The sequence below is a fragment of the Loxodonta africana genome, chromosome 10 (assembly GCF_030014295.1).
Source record: "Loxodonta africana isolate mLoxAfr1 chromosome 10, mLoxAfr1.hap2, whole genome shotgun sequence".
NCBI lineage: Eukaryota > Metazoa > Chordata > Mammalia > Proboscidea > Elephantidae > Loxodonta > Loxodonta africana.
Window position 1 is genome coordinate 67742770 of NC_087351.1, and position 15095 is coordinate 67757864.

The window sequence follows — 15095 nt, forward strand, 5'->3', positions numbered from 1 at the left end:
GGCATGCTTTGCTACTTGCTCATCTGTGGGTACAAGAGCTCTCAGCTCCTTGTCCGGGTACACAGGTCAGCAGCAGGCAGGGTGAGCCCACTTCACTGTACATTGGTTTGACAAGGTGACTGAGGGCAGGCTGAGCAGGTACTGTCTGCCTGCTGGTATTGGTCCAGCAGTGTGGGAGCATTCACAGTCCTTCAACAGAGAGGCAGTGGTGTTGGACGGGAAGTGGTACAGACTCACTTCCCTCTGTTCACCAGCTGTCAAGTGGTGGGAGGGGAGGGGCAGTGTTAGCCCAGTGCTGTGGCAAGCCTGAGCCAAGGATGCTACAGTTGCAGCAGCAACAGAAGGGCCAGTAGGAAGGGGGGTATAATTCATTTATTGAGTCATCAACTTTAAACAGCTTTTATTAATTCCCACTGTGTAAAATGAGGAACTTAGAATACCCAGGCTTTCCTCCACTTCCATCACCCTTGCTCCCTCCTAGCTTTTGTCAGTCATTACATTACTTTTACATTGTCAAAATTTGCATTTGCCAGTTGCATTTATATTCTGATGTGTAATTCAGTCAAGCTTTCTGTTTTGTCTGTAGGTAGATTCTAAATGTTGAAAGGCAATAAAAAAAAAAACACATAATTATAATATTAAAAAAAAAAAAACCAAACCCACTGCCATCGAGTCGATTCTGACTCATAAAAAAAGCGACTATTATTTCCATTAGAAGCAAGTAGCATGGTTTGAGGCTGAAGCTTCAGAGAACAAAAAGTTGTCCTATGTGACACACAGGAGAATGTTTAAATTTGAATGAAGTATTTCTTCATACAATGTGATAATTGGTCAAAAAAATTTTTTTTCACAATTTAATTTGCATTGTATCCGAATTGACTTTTTGTACAGGTTTTGTTTTTGTTTTTCTTCGAGTTTCTGATTTTCTTCTTTCTTGTTGACTGAAGGAACATGTCTTTAAGAGCTTAGAGGTTCTTAATCATAAATGAAAACATCCTTTTCTCAAACACCTTCTTCACAGAGACCTCTGAACTCTTGTTTTAATTTGCTAAGTCAACTGAGAAGTTGTCATCCTAAAATTGTTTTTCATTGGATTCTTGTATTAGTTGCTTTTTTTTTCAGAACCCATCTACTATTCTTTCTTACATTCTTTTGTTTTTCTGAAGACTGTTGTCAAATAATTACTGGAAATGATATATAGAAGAATTTTCTGCATTGCTAAATTTCTGAAAATGCTTTTATTTTGCCCTCACACATCATTGATACTTGTCTGATTCAGAAGTCTAGTATATCAGTCTGGGTCCAATTAGGAGACAGAAACCACACAGTAATTTGAACAGGCAAAGTTTAATGTAAAGAACTATTAACTATTACGATTGGAGTGATGAGAAATTATCTAGTAAGAAGAAAAGAGCTTTAAAGAATATAGAAATGGTAGATATAAGGAGCAGCTACAACCCCTAGAGTTGAGACAGAGCATCCCAGGAAGAGCTGCCTTGCCCCCTGCCGCCTCCCATTATCAGCACTGAGATCCAGATCTTGTTGGAGAGGGTACAGCCATGGCTCACTAAGTGGCAAAGAAGTCCCTGTAGTACCTTACCAGCTGAAAATTCACCCTCTGAAAATTGACACAGAGCTATGCACACACAGGGGGAAGACAGATGTCACATGAGGGCTATCTATCTACAAGCTAAGGAACCAAGGAACACCTGGGGCAATCTACTCATCCAAAACCCTGATTTGGACTTTTAGCCTCCAGAACTGTGAGAACATAAATTTCTGTTCTTTAAGGCCACCTGCTCGTGGTATTTGTGTTACAGCAGCACTAGGAAACTAAGACACTCCAAAGACCTAGGTCTTTAGCTCAGAAAATTTTTATATAATGTTTGTCTACCTTTTTACTTCCTCATGCCAATTTCTGTTATCTCTTTTTTGAATTCCTACTGTGAAATGTGATATAAAGCCAAGGAAATTTCACAGAACGTCAAACCAAAAGACAAATACGAAGTTTGAGAAGAAAGTTGAAAAGACAGAAAAAAACAGTCCAGGAAGTTCAACATCTGCCTAGTAGTGATCTGTTTTTGATGTTCAGGCTTGTCCATACCTATGTTACTATTCCAACCCTCAGTTACATAATTCCATTTTGATAGTCATATTTTAAATTTTTATGTAGTTTCTTTTTTTCTGATGTTCTTCTTTCATAACTGTTATTTTATAAATCCAATATTCTTGAATCTCTCAGAGAATACCAATTTAGATTAAAAAAAAAAAATTCTACTCCTTGAATCTTGTTTCTTTCGGGATTCAGTTGTTTTTGTTTATCTGTGTCCTACTATTTCACATTGCTGATTTTCCTAAAAGATCTAGCATCTTTGAAGGTCCTTTCATTTATGAATGAAAGACTAGACTGATTAATACAAGGGGCTGATGTGAGTTTCCTCTGTAGTTGTGTAGGAAAGTTTTCTCAATGGATTCTTACCTTAAATGGGATGGTTGACTTTAAGTTTTGCATAAGTAGGTGAAGGGTGCCAGAAACCAGTCCATTGTATCCCCCAGCTGCAGAGGATATGTTTTGAGTCCTCTGAGTGGTTGCTAGGCTTGAAGTGAGAAGCAAGTGCTGTCCATCTCAGCCCTTAGTGGGAGACGAGATTCTGTATAACAAAGGCTCTTTCCCGAAACCCTTCAAATGAATCTTCCAATTTTAAACTTCTTTTATTACTTTCAGGGCCCTGATGGTACAGTGGTTGACTGTTTGAATGCTAACCAAAAGGTCTGCAGTTCAGGCACACCAGCCACTCCTTGGAAACCCTATGGGGAGCTTTACTCTGACCTATAATGTAGCTCTGAGTTGGAATTGACTTGACGGCAGCAGGCTTTTTTGTTTAGTTGGTTCGGTTTTAAACTTTCAATGTGCATGGGGGACTTATGAGTCGTTTGACTGGTTATCAGCCATTTAACTTTGAAAACTGTCATGTCTTGTTTAGTATCCCATTTTGGAAGACAGTATCTAATTGAATTTTGTTTTCTCTGCAGAAATTTTCATTTTAATATTCTGTTAGAAATGTCTGAGTATTTATGCATGTTTATATATAAATTCCTAAAAGTGTGTTAAAGTGTATGTTTAGTCTTAAGTTTGACAGATATTGTCAATTTGACTACCAAAACAATTACATTCTAACCCAGCTTATGAGAGTGGAGTGTGTCTATTTTCCATAACATCTATAACACTGTTGTTGTTAGGTGCCATCGAGTCAGTTCTGATTCATAGTGACCCTATATACAATGGAATGAAACATTGCCTGGTCCTGCACCATCCTCACAATCATTATTATGCTTGAGCCCACTGTTGCAGCCACTGTGTCAATCCATCTCATTGAGGATCTTCCTCTTTTTTACTGACCTCCTACTTTACTAAGCAGTATATCTTTCTCTAGGGACTAGTCCCTCCCGATAATATGCCCAAAGCATGTGAGATGAAGTCTCACCATCCTTGCCTGTAATGAGCATTCTGGCTGTTCTTCTTCTAAGACAGATTTGCTTGTTCATCTGGCAGTCCATGATATATTCAATGTTCTTCAACAACACCATAATTCAAAGGCATCAATTCTTCTTCGATCTTCCTTGTTCACTGTCCAGCTTTCACATACCTATGAGGAGATTGAAAACACCATGGCTTGGGTCAGGCACATCTTAGTCCTTAAAGTATGAATCTAGGAAAATGAAATGGAACACATAAAGATCGATATCCTAGGCATTAGTGAGCTGAAATGGACTGGTATTGGCCATTTTGAATCAGACAATCATACGATCTACTATGTTGGGAATGACAAATGAGCCAAAGTAAGACCTTGAGTGTATCTCACCTGAATTTAGAGACCATCTCAAGAATAGATTTGACAACTTGTTGAAGAATGGCATTGCATTTATTGTCAAAAAGAACATCTGAAGATCTATTCTGAAATATAACACTGTCAGTGACAGGATAATATCCATATGCCTACAATGAGGGCAGTTAATATGACTATTATGCAAATTTACCCACCAACCAATTTGGCCAATATGGATGAAGAAATGGAAGATTTTTACCAACTTCTGCAGTCTGAAATTGATCAAACATGCTATCAAGATGCATTGATAATTACTGCTGATTGGAATGAGAAAGTTGGAAACAAAGAAGGATTTATAGTTGGAAAATAAGGCCTTGGTGATAGAAATGACACTGGAGATCGCATGATAGAACTTTTCAAGACCTGTGGCTTCTTCACTGCAAATACCTTTTTTCAACAACATAAACAGTGACTATACACATGGACCTCACCAGATAGAAAACACAGAAATCAAATTGACTACATTCGTGGAAAGAGACAATGGAAATCTCAATATTATCAGTGAGACCAAGGCCTAGGGCCAACTGTGGAACAGATCATCAATTGCTCAAGTGCAAGTTCAAGATGAACTTGAAGAAAATTAAAATAAGTCCACGAGAGCCAAAGTAAGACTCTGAGTGTATCTCACCTGAATTTAGAGACCACCTCAAGAATAGATTTGACACACTGAACGCTAATGACCAAAGACCAGACAAGCTGTGCAATGATATCAAGGACATGATAAATGAAGAAAATAAGAGGTCATTTAAAAGACAGGAAAGAAAGAAAAGATCAAAATGGATGTCAGAAGAGACTCTGAAACTTGCTCTTGAACATAGAGCAGCTAAAGCAAAAGGAAGGAATAATGAAGTCAAAGAGCTGAACAGAAGATTTCAAAGGGCAGCTCAAGAAGACAAAGTATTATAATGAACTATGCAAAGACCTAGAGATAGAAAACCAAAAGGAAAGAAAATGCACAGCATATCTTAAGCTGAAAGAACTGAAGAAAAAAATCCAAGCATCAAGTTGCAATATAACACTAGACATTATCAAATTAAAAAATTTTTGCCAATATGGGGTGGAAGTGATTAAATTTGTGAATGAAGTTAATCATCTTCTTATGTCTAGTAGTAATTTTTCTTTCTCTTTTCATACCTTTCATTCACTTAAAAAATAGGTTGGTGATTTTTTATTGATTGATTCATAAGAGCCCAAGGAATAGAAAAATAACCCTTAGTCTATTACTGGAGCCCTTGTGGCATGGTGGTTAAACGCTACGGCTGGTAACCAAAAAACAAACAAAAAAGTTGGCAGTTGGAATCCACCAGCTGTTTCTTGGAAAACTCATAGGGTTGCTGTGAGTTGAAAGTGACTTGACGGCAATTGGTTTGGTTGTGATTTAGTCTATTAAACATGTTGTAAATATTTTCCATGTTGCTATGTGCCTTTTGTCTTTATTAATGTTCTTTCTGCCAAACTCATAATAGTATTTTTTTTTTTTTGAGGTAAATTTATCAACTTTTTATTCAATAGGTTTTGGGGTTTTATGTCATGATTATAAAGGACTCCTTACCCCCATCACTAGCTTGAGGATTATTTGAAAAAAAGCATCCATTCTTTCTTCTAGTGTGTTTATAGTTTCTTTTTTAATGTCTTATTTGTATTCATCGGAAATTGGAGTAATGTATAGAAATCTAGCCTATTTTTCTTCCAGGTGGTTGGCCAGCTGTCCCAACTTCATTAAATGATTATTACATTTTAGCCTCATCCATTAGAAATGCCTCCTCTAACTCCCATATATGTTTGGTTCTATCTTTATACTTTTTATTTTATTTCACTGATGTTTCTGTCAACCCATTCATGATTGCCAAACTCTTTAATTACTGTAGCTTTATAATCTATTTAAAATATGATAAGGTTATTTCTCGTTCCTTTTGCTTCTATTAGAAAATTTTCATGGCTTGTCTCATGTTTATTTAAGATGGCTTTAGTTTAATTGATCAAGTTCCAATAAGAATTTTTGTTTTTTTATTTGACTGCATGGAATTTATGCATTTAATTAGGGGAGTATTTCCTGCATTATTTAAGATGCACCTCTCCCTGGTTTCCTCCCACCTCTTGATCAGTGGTGTCGCTAGGGTTGGTGTCACCCAGCGTGATAACTCATGGTGTTACTCCCCTCCATTTTAATTACCACAATATTGTAGCAGAAGCACCAGAAAATATGACAAAATCAGCAAGTATAAAAAACACTGGCAGCAACAAAAACAACAGCACGTGCTTGTAGCATGTGCAAAAGAAACCACATGATTCAAAGTGTCATTGTAACTGGGTGATAATGACAGCTCTGACTGGAGCTCATTAAACCAAAAAATCCAAACCCTTTGCCCTTGAGTTGATTCCAACTCATAGCCACCCTACTAGGACAAAATGGAACTGCCCTATACGGTTTCTAAGGAGTGCCTGGTGGATTCGAGCCTCAACCTTTTGGCTAGCAGCCATAGCTCTTAACAACTAAGCCACCAGGGTTTCCAGAGCACATTAGAAGGTTCGAAAAGTACATTAGCATAGAATTTTAGCCTTGTAGATATACTGATATGTGTAAGCTGGTGTCATAGATTGAATTATGTCCCCCCAAAAATGTGTGTGTCAATAGAGCTGGGCCATGATTCCAGGTGTTGAGAGATTTTCCTATATGTTGTAAATCCTGCCTCTACAATGTTGGTGAGGGAGGATGGTTGGCAGTTGTGTTAGTGAGGCAGGACTCAACCTACAGGATTGGATTGTGTCCTGGGGCAGTCTCTTGAGGACAAGGACCTTCCTCTGGAGCCGACAGAGAGAAAAAGCCTTCCCCTGGAGCCAATGCCCTGAATTTGGACTTGTAACTTACTAGACTGTGAGAAAATAAACTTCTCTTTGTTAAAGCCATCCACTTGTGGTATTTCTGTTATAGCAGCACTAGATTACTAAGACAGCTGGGTTTAAGAAATTTTTATGTTGTGGTTATAGCTGCAGGGATATTTTTATAAAAAATAATAAATTTCTGCTGAAACATTGCACAATAACTGTGTAGACAATCATTTCGGTCACATCCCTTCTGATAGTTTCACCTGGTGCAGTCTACACTCTCTGTACCCACCTAGTGATGCCACTGCTTTTGAGGTCCCTTTCCTGTCTCCTCATTCTTTGTCAGATAGTCTCCAGAGTTTGGTCACTGGTAGGGAGATTACATGGTTTATTGTCCAAACTGGAACACTTATGAGATTAAACAGGTTGCTTATTCATAGTTATGCTGGGGCAACAGGTGTAAATCCTGGACAAACTGGGATGTATGGTATAATTTTTTCCTTTGTGATTGTACTCATCACCATGGTATCAATTATAACCCTGGTGGCACAGTAGTTAGGAGCTACAGCTGCTAAACAAAAGGTTGGCAGTTAGAATCCACCAGCTGCTCCTTGGAAACCCTATGGGGCAGTTCTGCTCTGTCCTGTAGGGTTGCTATGAGTTGAAATCAATCCGATGGCAGTGGGTTTGGTTTGGGGTAATTGGTACACAACTCTACCCTCTCTGGTTCGTGACCCCCAAGTTGCTCTCAGCATCTTCAGGCCATTGAAGAGTCACCTGTAGCTGCCATCCAAGGTGAGAATGAATGAATCTGAGAAGTGCATCTGCTTCTATGTGCCAAAGGGAGGGGGCCAGACAAGGCTGTCAGGACTCCTGCTTTCTTCCAAAAGTACACGGGGGCATTTAACAGGAACCTCCTGGAGACATTGCCTTGTTTGTTGCTCAACACTGAGGAGATGAGTGGTAGGAATTTGAGGCTGAGTGGGCAAAGGCTACATGGGAGCTGCTACCCAGAGATGTTTGGGGATGCAAGAGGCCCAAGTCACAATGTCAGAGGCTGCCTGCCTGGGCTATGGGCAGAGCTGGTTCAGCTCATAACCCAATTTAAACTTTATTACAAAAACAATACATACTTATAATTGAAAACTTAGAAAATACATCAACCAATATCTTCCTAAAAGAAGTCATTCATAATCTCACCATCGCTATCATTTTAGTGTATAAGCTACGGAACATTTTTCTATGCATTCACGTACTTTTCTTTTTATAAAACTGAGATCATACTATGTATAAGTTTTGATATATATGTTTTCATATTATCAAACAGTTTTCATCCATATCATTTTTCAAGAATTCATGGTAATCACTGTACGCATTCTTTTAGATGTGGTTTTGGCATGGCGTCTTAGGAGACCTGGTGGCGCAGTAGTTAAGCATTAAGGCTGCTAACCTATAGGTGGGCAGTTTGAATCCACCACCTGCTCCTTGGAAACCCTATGTGGCAGTTCTACAGTGTCCTGTAGGGTCGCTATGAGTTGGAATTGACTTGATGGCAGCAGGTTTGGTTTTTTGGTCTTAAGGTTTAGAGATGAGTGAGTGGGGAAGATGGGAATGAGCAGGGAAATGGTCATATCAAGGTTTAAACAACAACCTGAGATTACCTCATGAATTTACAACATTTAGCTTTAGAAATTATAAGCTAGAAAGAAGGGGCTTTGGAAATGGCCTAGCTGGCCCTCTCATTTTACATTTAAGGACATCAAACTGAAAGGTAGTTGATCTTACCCAATGTCACTGAGGCAGACATTGGCAAATTGGGCCAGGAACCCAGGATTCCTGAGTCTGTCTGTAGCTTTTTCTGTTCTCCCACCAAACATCGTCTCACATTCTTAGAAGAACGTGAGGAATTTGCAGAATTTTCACTCAACATGATCATGCAAGTGTTGGGAAGTGAGAGCTTTGAGGGAAGACAAAAATGGAATTGTTTTTAGCCAAGAGAAAGACAAAGTGTGAATGATAATAATCATTAAGAATTTGAAGTAACTATGTATAATAAAGACGAACTGTTAGGGATTTCAATAGATTATAAGGAGGAATTGGATTAAAGAATGTATTGGGTAATTGGTGGCAAATGAGTTATAAAGGATTATAGCTGATATTCATGATACTTAGCCATGCATCAAGGTGTCTTAAAGTTGCCCTTCAAGGTAAATAATAGTATGCCCGTTTTTTTTTTTTTTTTTTTGGAAGGAGTTAACACAGGCTCAGAGAAGTTCACTAACTTGCCCAAGGTCACAGAGCTGTGAAATGGCTATTGCTAGGGGTGACTGGGTGCTCTATCCTACAGGACCCTCTGAGATGACTTAGGAAATACCTCTCAAAACCATACACCTGGAGAAAAAAAAGGAGGAAGAATTTACTCGTTAGCTTTTTCCCTCACAGTCGTGCCCCTTGGGGTATTAATTCCCCAGCACTTCTGAGTTGCTTCTGCCTGAGCCCATGCTTCCTGGTCGGAGAAGCCCCAGTGTGATCGATGAGAAGCTTGTGGAGAGGAGGTGCTGTCAAGTCATACCTTCATGAGCTCCTTGAACCCTGCGTGGACCTGGTCACTGCAGCTGGATAAGAAGTAAGGCCAAGAGGAACTTAAGTTGTCTACGAGAAGTATCTTATACAAATGTATAATATGTACTTATACAAATGTATAAAATGTACTGGAACTCAAATCTGGCTGATTCTAAATAGAACATCCCGTGCCCCTGAGACTTCTTTTATTTTTAAAGACCTTTCTGAAATACGGTGCCTCAAAAATGTAAACTCTTTCCATTATGGCTCAGGGAGTGAGCTGCCATGATTGTTCCTGCTTGGATCATGAGCCATCTCTAGACCAGTCACTGTGGCCAGGGAAGCATGGTCTATAAAATAACAGCTGCCTTCATTTAAATCATCTTCAGAGTTCAGTGAATAATGAATTTCTTAAAAAACAAAACAATGAATATCCATTATAATGTTGTTGCTGTTGGTTGCCATCAAGTTGTTCTGACTCGTAGCCACCCCATAGCAAATAATACTGTACTTATTGAAACCTTGTTGATTCAAAGTGCTTTAGATTTTATTTAAAGCTCAGTCTTTATAGGAACCCAGTGAAGTAGTTAGGTAGACAATGTTTCACACAGGGGAAAAAAAAAAAAATTGGCGCACTTTTGGAAGAAAACTTCTAGAATATTTGAGGGGTTTCCCTCATCTCTCTCCTCCACCAAGTGCACAGGGAATGAACGTTTTATGTATGGCATCTGGAGAGTTGGACAGATTTAGTTGTTTGAACCAAATTGGAAAAGAATTCCAGAAATGACAACTTAAAAATGCTTCTAATGGGTATATCCCACAACAGCCTTCCAAAATAGATTCAATTCAGTGTTGCCCACTGGATACAAAGATGAATGAGATTCAAAGAGATCATTCCACTAAATGAATTGAGACAGTCTAGCCTAAAAAAAAAAAAAAAAAATTTTTTTTTTTTTTTTTTAGCCTAAAGGATGTGGGCATTCCAGAGTGTCTTCCCAACCCCACCCATGAGTTAAATGGCAAAGCACTCTGGTCTGCATGTCTGATCTTCCCTTACCTGGCACTTTGTTAATCATACCCAGACTTCTTTGCCAGGGGGTTAGGGGAGTGGGAGTTGTTTAAAATCCTCTGGCCTGTTTTATTTAGACCTTTAATCTTATCCTTTGTCCTGGTTATTTTTGCTGAAGAAACCAAGAGAAGCAGGTGGCTTCATGTAGTATAGTAATAGCCTTTGTTAAAATGAAAAGCCATGGTTAAGACAGATCTGTAAACCTAGTTTTAGGCTTAGGCCTTTCCTAATCTCACCTCCTACGTCTTTCAAAAAAAAGATTTTTTTTTTTTTTTTTGGTCAAACCAGCTCAGAAGGCACAACTGTGCTAAAATTTGTGTTTTGGTTAAATTCACACCATTTCCTCTATTAAAAAGCACATTTGCTTTCAAGTACATTTTCTTCAATGTTTATTGTTTTTAGGGGGAGAAAGTCTGTAGCTCATTAGGCCTCTAACTCCTTAGTATTTCACCCTGGTGAACTGTGTGTTGGGGTCTAGTTTTCTTTTTCCGCTCACTTTAGGATTTGCCTCTTGGTTCCTTGGTTGTTTTGCTGCTCTTTCTCCTCTGGATTTTTCTTCCTCTACTCAGGTCTTTCTCCAGAAAATTTCCTGTAGAGTAGGAAGGAAAAACCATATTTTTTATTTGACTTTTGGTGCTGGGATGAGAAAGTAGGGAAAAGACAGCTCTACTTCAGAATAAAGAAGTGTTAAGGAAAGGAAGAGTGACGAGAAATTTCAGAACAATGGGAGTAATTTGGGGGCTTTTCCCTAAGATGAGCTGAGAATCAGCAGTTGGCTGGCCCCAACTCCATATTTAGAAATGTCATTTTGAAGCTTGACATCGGCCATAATAAAAGTATTTACACCACAGAAATTGATGCACATTACAGGGTTTTGAAGTTTTCTTTCTGGAGTGATGGTTGTTAAACATTTACAGTGAATCATAAGTGTTTCCATAGAGTGTGTTTCCTTTATTACAGCTAGGACGCCTGGATTAGTCTTTGTAGTAGATTTTATGTGCAAGGTCCATCTGTTCCAATTTCCCTCCCCTTTGCAGATTCTGTCAGGTGAGGATCATAAGCCAAAGTCTCTAGACCAGGTATCAGGAGATCAGGGTTCTGATCACAACTGCTTTGTCTGCCTGGAACTCTCTTCCCCCAGACAGGAACATGGCTACATTCCCCTCCTCATTCACTTTCTAGCCTTTGCTCAAAACTCACCATCTCAATGAGGCCTTCCCTGACTATCCATTTATCCCTGTAACATGCTCACAGCCCCTCTTACTCTGAGCTTCATTTTCCATGTCACTTATCATCTTCAAACATATGATGTGTTTTCCTTATTTATCACTTTTATCATGTCTTCCCTGCTGGAGTGTGAACTCCTCAGCCTCAGAAATCTTTGTCTTTTACTTATCCCACACATAGAACAGCACCTGGAACTGTTGAATGAACAGTTGAATGAATGAATGTTTGTTGAATGAATTGAAAGAAAGAATAGTTTTGTCTCTAAACAAATTAGCAGTGTAATTTGGGTGGAAGGTATACAACGGCAACTCCAGTCTTCTAATCTGCAAAATAATGATATATTTTGTTTTCTTTCATGGGATTTTTATTAGGCTCAAATGGGATAATACACAGGAAAGTAGTGCTTTCAAAGTACTGTATAATGCACTTTGCCAAAGTAAAAGGCATTCGTATTGACAGTAATCACATTATCTGAACTCTAATTCATTTTTTCTTCCAGGAATCATCTTCAGAAAGAACTAAGAAGGAAGGAAGAAAGGAAGGGAGGAATGGGGGAAGGGGGTGGGGGAGAAAGAATAGAAGGAACCAGAACAGGCTGCCCCAGACTGAGTCATACCCTTATTAATATACTGCCGTTAACATATTACCATTATTAAAACAAGACCTGAAACTGCTGATCTGCCCCCCAAGCTTATCTAATGGGATGGTTATGCCGTAAAAAAGCCATTGTTCTCTGGTAGTAAAATGCTTCTCTTACACAGGAATTCTTACAGCTCCAGAACAAAATCAGTTCCTAACTGGTACCTGGGAAACAAGGGTCACCTAACATGGAAGGAAACTACTGATTTCCAAAGAGCTGCTTCTGTGCTAGAAGTTAAGTCCTAGTGATTGCAGAGTTCTGTGTATTCACAAAATATCTGTGGCACAAAATGCTCAGTGTAATGTGGCTTTACAGAGAAAACTATACAATAAGTTGCCAAGGAAAATTAATATCCGTCCACCTGTCCATCCGTCCATCCATCCATAATGGTTAAGAGCATGGACTCTGACTCAGAGTCCTGATTCTACTTTGAGCATGGCTCTTAGCCTCTTGGTGCAGTTTTCTCATCTATAGGAAGTTGGGATAATATTAGTTCCTACCCCAGAACGTTGGTTTGAGGATAAATAAATGAATATATGTCAAGCTTTCAAAGAGAGCCTGGAATATAATAAGCACTAAGTAAACAAAACCAGTTGACATGAAGTCTATCTGACTCATGGTGACTCTGTGGGATTTTCAAAAGCTTATTTTTTTAGAAGTAAATCACCAGGCTTTTATTCCAAGGCACCTTTGGGTAAACTCAAACTGTCAACCTTTTGATTACCAGTGAGCTTGTGAATGACTTGTCCCATCCAGAGACTCCAAGCACTAAATAAATGTTAGCTATTATTCATTTAACCAATATTTATAGAAACTCCAATATGTACTGGGCACACCTTTCTCTGTCATTAAATATTCATCCATAACACCAGTTATAATTGTTGCACAGTAGTCTTTGAAATAAATATATGTATGTATAGTTTTTTTTATATACCTTAGTACAGTGGTTCTCATGTTGTAGCCTGAGTCATCTGGAGGGCTTGTTAAAATAGATGACTGGACCCCAGGTGTTTCTGATTCAATAGGCTTGAGGTGGGGGCCCAAGAATTTGCATTTCTAATAAGCTCCCAGGTGCTGCTAATGCTGCTGGTTGGGGTCGTACTTTAAGAATCACTAGTATATTAAACTAGTTCTGTATTTTTGAATATTTTAAAATTTTTTTCAGGGTATAACTTTAAACCCTTTAAGTTCAAGAAGCTTCTTGGCAACCAGAATTTTTATCAGTCAGTGACAGATAAGTGTGAGTTGGTTTATCAGATAAATGAGGAAATAGACAGTTTCTAAGATCCCTGTCTCAGATTCCTCTTAAGCACTACTTCAGATCCTCTTAGCCATGCCTCAGTTCAGATCAGCTTCAGGCAGGCAGAATGAGCTGTGCCTCACCTAAGACCCACACTTGTGTGTTTCAACACCCAACCTTGTTTTTGTTAGCTGCCATAGTGTCAGACCCCAGTCATGGTGACCTCATGCACAATGGGATAGGACCATTGTGAATTGAGCCCAGCCTCCTTCATGGAAGATGAGAATTCTACTACTGAACACCCACTACCCTCACTCAACACCCACCCTAAAGCTTTTTTATTGATACCACCTCAAGCTGGGGTTCTTCAAGATGCCTCCGGTTCTCAGGTTTATGACATTGAGAAGTTCAGGGAAGTTAGTGCCTCACCCTTCATGTTGGTCAACTCCTTCAAGAATCCTTCCTTACTTCACACCTGCCCCCATCACTCACCCTCCACCCCCATCCATCACTCCTTCTCCCTGGGATCACACTTCCCAGTAAAGAACTCACATGTAAGCATTTGTCTCAGCCTCTGCTTTTGGGCAACCCAGGTTGGGCAATCTCATTCAGTGCCAAATTTAAATTCTATGACCACTTTCCTCCATGAATTGGCACTCTGGTAGTGCAGTAGTTAAAACAATCAACTGCTAGCCGAATGGTGGGTGGTTTGAAATTATCATCTGCTCCACAGGAGAAAGACGGTGCAGTCTGCTTCCACAGAGATTTACAGCCTCAGAAACCCTATGCGGTCGCTATGAGTCGGAATCCACTTGAGGGCAGTGGGTTTTTTGTTTTTTTTTTTTTTTCTGGCTCCCCCATGATTGCTTAGTGAGAGAAAGGGAAAAGGTAAGTGTTCTTTAATTAGGATAGGGGAATCATGAACCCTCTAGGTCTATGGGCTCCCTAAAATTATATGCAAACTTGTGTGTGCACACGCATTTTTTCTGGGAGAGAGAGTCCATTGTATTCAGCAGATCATCCGGAGTAAACAACCAATAGCAGAGAGAGGAATGGGAGATGAAAGGAAAGGAAAAATTTCAGGTATAAGGAAGCACTTAGAGATGGTAGATAGAAAAGAGACACCATGGTGGAGACTTCTGGGTAGCTGAGGGGCGATGGCATCAGGGAGAGGAAAAGAGTTAAATGAGAGTTCCCAAATCAAGGTGTTTGACTGAAGTGCAACTGCTGGCCTGGGTCAGAGTTCAGACTTCATTTTAAGCTTCTGCTGTCTTTCTAGCAACTGTTAACCTTGAGCAGACTTAATCTTGCAACTAAGAAAATGTTTTTCTCTGTAGTTAAGCTAAGGGTGTGGAAACAATGTTTCTAAAGGGAAGGTCTTGATATAAACCCCTTATCAGAAATCTGCACAAGCAACTCTTTTTTAAATTTTTATTGTGCTTTAAGTGAAAGTTTACCAATCAAGTTGGCCTCTCATACAAAAATTTATATATACCTTTCTATATACTCCTAATTGCTCTCCCCCTAATGAGAGAGCACATTCCTTCCCTCCATTCTTTACATGTCCTTTCAGCCAGCTTCTGACCCCCTCTGGCCTCTCATTCCAACTTCAGACAGGAGATGCCAACATAGTCTCATGTGTCT